Source organism: Piliocolobus tephrosceles, chromosome 2 (genome assembly GCF_002776525.5).
Source record: "Piliocolobus tephrosceles isolate RC106 chromosome 2, ASM277652v3, whole genome shotgun sequence".
Classification (NCBI taxonomy): domain Eukaryota; kingdom Metazoa; phylum Chordata; class Mammalia; order Primates; family Cercopithecidae; genus Piliocolobus; species Piliocolobus tephrosceles.
The window spans coordinates 35,832,256-35,836,429 of record NC_045435.1 but is presented as its reverse complement, the minus strand read 5'-3'; positions in this window follow the sequence as shown (position 1 = coordinate 35,836,429).

Here is a 4,174-nt window from a genome sequence, read left to right as displayed (position 1 = left end):
GAACTTAAAGTATAATAAAAAATAAAAAATTAAAAAAAAATAAAATAAAATAAAATAAAATAAAATTTAACTACCGCTATCATATCTAACAAAATTAACAGTAATTCCTTAGTACTATAAACATTCCAATTTTCCTGTTTGAGTCCAAATTGTCTTTTATAATTGGTTTGTTCCAGTCAAGATCCAAAAAAAAAAAAAAAAAAAAAAAGTCCACATGTTGCATTTTGGTATGTCTCTTATCCTAGAGCAGTGAATTCCTAATACTTTCAATAATTCTCTATTTATTACCAGAGGTTCTTCTATAAAAGGAAGTTTTTCATACCAACTCATTGGTTATCCTGAGATAACCAGGATAACCCCATAGAGGAAAGACTGGGTAAATGCTGGATTCGTTCTCTTTAATTATGAAATTTCAGAGACATGAGTTGGTGCCCTACCAAACTCCAGAGTTAACCACAAAGTTTTTATTTGTTTGATATCATTATGAATGCATGCATTTTTTACAGATCTGATGCTTCAATCCATTATGATCATTATTATTTATTATACTTACATTATTAAAGCTAATGGCATGCCTTAGAGTTGGCTTCTTTGTCCTTTAATGTTGAGATGAGAAGTCTTCTTCTGATCAAAGATTTTTCTTGATCAAAGGGTTCATGGTCTCACGGGCTTCAAGGAGTGAAGCTGTGGACCATAGCCGCGAGTGTTACAGCTTGACTAGAGAAATGCGTGGACCCAAAGAGTATGCCCTGGCAAGATTTATTAAAGCCAAAGCAGAAGGGAAAGTGAAAGTAAAGCTTCCACGTGATGGAAGGGGACCACGAAGGGTTGCCGTTTCTGGCTTGGGTGTCTTATGTTTATATCCCTATGACTCCTCCCCTTTACCTTTTTCTGTCCTGTAGGATTAGCTTATTTTCTTTTTTTTTGTTTGTTTGTTTGTTTGAGACGGAGTCTTGCTCTGTCGCCCGGGCTGGAGTGCAGTGGCCGGATCTCAGCTCACTGCAAGCTCCGCCTCCCGGATTTTCGCCATTCTCCTGCCTCAGCCTCCCGAGTAGCTGGGACTACAGGCGCCCGCCACCTCGCCCGGCTAGTTTTTTGTATTTTTTAGTAGAGACGGGGTTTCACCGTGTAGGCCAGGATGGTCTCGATCTTCTGACCTCGTGATCCGCCCGTCTCAGCCTCCCAAAGTGCTGGGATTACAGGCTTGAGCCACCGCGCCCGGCCAGGATTGGCTTATTTTCTATCCGCTCATGGGTTTGTAGCAGGAGGAGCCGCAGACAAGAACCACTCAGACACCCAGTTGTGGAAGGAAAGGGCTTTGTTCAGCTAGGAGCATCAGCGGACTCACGTCTCCAAAAACCGAACTCCCAGAGTGAGCAATTCCTGTCCCTTTTTAAGGGCTTACAACTGTAAGAGGGTCCACGTGAGAGGGTCGTGATAGATTGAGCAAGCAGTGGGTACATGACTGGGAGCTGCATGCACTGGTAATCAGAATGGAAAATAATAGGACAGGGATTTTCACACTGCTTTTCCGTACAATGTCTGGAATCTATAGATAACATAACCTGTTAGGTCAGGGGTCGATCTTTAACTACCAGGCCCAAGACACGTTGCCGGGCTGTCTGCCTGTGGATTTCATTTCTGCCTTTTAGTTTTTAATTCTTCTTTCCTTGGAGGCAGAAATTGGGCATAAGACAATATGAGGGGTGGTCTCTTCCCTTAGGTTGGCGGGCCTGGTTGGTCAAAAACATCAGGCTGCAGCTAGAGCTTAAACTCCCTATATGATTGGTTGAAGTTTCAATCCCTTAATTTGCAGCTGGTACTCACTTTGGCTTAGTGGAAAGTCCCCTTTGATTGATTGAAGTTTCAATCCCTTAGCTTGCAGCTATGACTGATTTTGGCTTAGGGGAAAGTCCTGTAGGGAAGTTACTATTGAACCAGGAAGTCCAGCCAGCTTAGCCACTTAGTCCCTCAATGTGATCCACAGACACTTCCTGAATATGCTTCCTGGCCTACGACTCTTTCTGCATATACTCCTGGTTTTAACGTATTGTCTCTACTTCTAAACTACTTGGGGTTTTTGAAAACCAGCCATGTCCTAGGTCTGTCTGTGTACTTTCTTGTAAAATTCAGTTTTAGCAAAGAACCATGCTAAGTCAGTTTGGCAAGAATCCCCCATCCTAGATATCTGACTGGGGTCCTCATCCTTCGCTTTTGCTTTTCACCCCCAGGTGAAGTCTGATTAGCCTGGCTGTCTTCAGCAAGAATCCTTTGAGATGAGTTTAACCAGAATTCTCTTTACCTCTGATATTTCCTCTTAGTAATTTTTCATCCACTGACCCCCACACTGCTCTTTGCTATAAATTGCTACTTGCTTATGCTATATTCGGAGTTGAACCCAATCTCTCCCCCAACTACAAGACCCTGTTGCAGTAATTCCTGTATCTATTGCAATGGTCTTGAATGCAGTCTGCCTGTCCATGCCTTAACAAGATCATTGAATAATTTTTTCTTTAACACCCCTCAACTAATTTAGGTACATTTCAAGACTCACCTCTAACTTTGCCACTTCTTTTTTTTTTTTTTTTTTTTTTTGAGACAGAGTCTCGCTCTGTCGCCCGGGCTGGAGTGCAGTGACCGGATCTCAGCTCACTGCAAGCTCCGCCTCCCTGGTTTACGCTATTCTCCTGCCTCAGCCTCCCCAGTAGCTGGGACTACAGGCGCCCGCCACCTCGCCCGGCTAGTTTTTTATATTTTTTTAGTAGAGACGGGGTTTCACCGTGTTAGCCAGGATGGTCTCGATCTCCTGACCTCGTGATCCGCCCGTCTCGGCCTCCCAAAGTGCTGGGATTACAGGCTTGAGCCACCGCGCCCGGCCTAACTTTGCCACTTCTATGCAGTTTCCTCATATCTCTCAAATACAGTGAGATATCATCCTTCCAATGCTGCAGTAGTACCAATAGCATTGACAACCTTTTATTAGTAATTAGTAATTGCTCGCAACTCTGCTTCCCACAGCTTTGAGTTCACTGAGGGCACAGCCCTTCACCTGGTCATTTTTGTATCCCTGAAGTATCTGGTACATGAAAGGTTAATGAAATGATTACTAAATCCATCCCTTTGTTAAATAAATTTACTGAATGTCTACTATATAATAGATGTTAAAGATTTTGAGATAATTTGTACAGCCCACTGGATGATAGAGAAAGCTGACACAGAAGCAAAGTACAATATAATAGTGGTATAGTACTTTTCCGTCTGGGGTACAGCTACATTCTCAGAGCCTCCCACTTTTCATTTCTTCTTCTCAATGTTCCTCACTCCCACCTCCTTCTCACAGCTAGCTCCTCAACATATAACATCAGCTAAAATGTTCTCTCGTTACTGGAAAGGGGTCCGGATCCAGACCCCAAGAGAATATTCTTGGATCTCATGCAAGACAGGATTCAGGGCGAGTCCATAGAGTAAAGTGAAAACAAGTTTATTAAGAATGTAAAGGAATAAAACAATGGCTATTCCACAGACAGAGCACCCCCGAGGGCTGCTGATTGCTCATTTTTATGGTTATTTCTTGATGATATGCTAAACAAGGTGTGGATTATCCATGCCTTCCCTTTTAGACCATATAGAGTAACTTCCTGACATATAAATTGGCATGCTACTGGTGGGAATGTAGTAGTGAGGATGACCAGAGGTCACTCTCATGGCCATCTTGGTTTTGGTGGGTTTTAGCTGACTTCTTTGCTGCAATCTGTTTTATCAGCAAGGTCTTTATGACCTGCATCTTGTGCTGACCTCCTGTCTCATACTGTGACTTAGAATACCTAACCATCTGGAAATGTAGCCCAGTAGGTCTCAGCCTTATTTTATCCAGCCCCTACTCAAAACGGAGTTGCCCAGGTTCAAATGCCTGTGGCAGTCTCATCAGAAAGACTTTTCCTCAGTCAGGCATGGTGGTTCACACCTGTAATCCCAGCACTTTGGGAGGCTGAGGCAGGCAGATCACCTGAGGTCAGGAGTTCAAGACCAGCCTGGCCAACATGGTGAAACCCCATCTCTACTAAAAATACAAAAAAATTAGCCAGGCATGGTGGTGGGCACCTGTAATCCCAGCTACTCAGGAGGCTGAGGCAGGAGAATTGCTTGAACCTGCAAGGCGGAGGTTGCAGTGAGC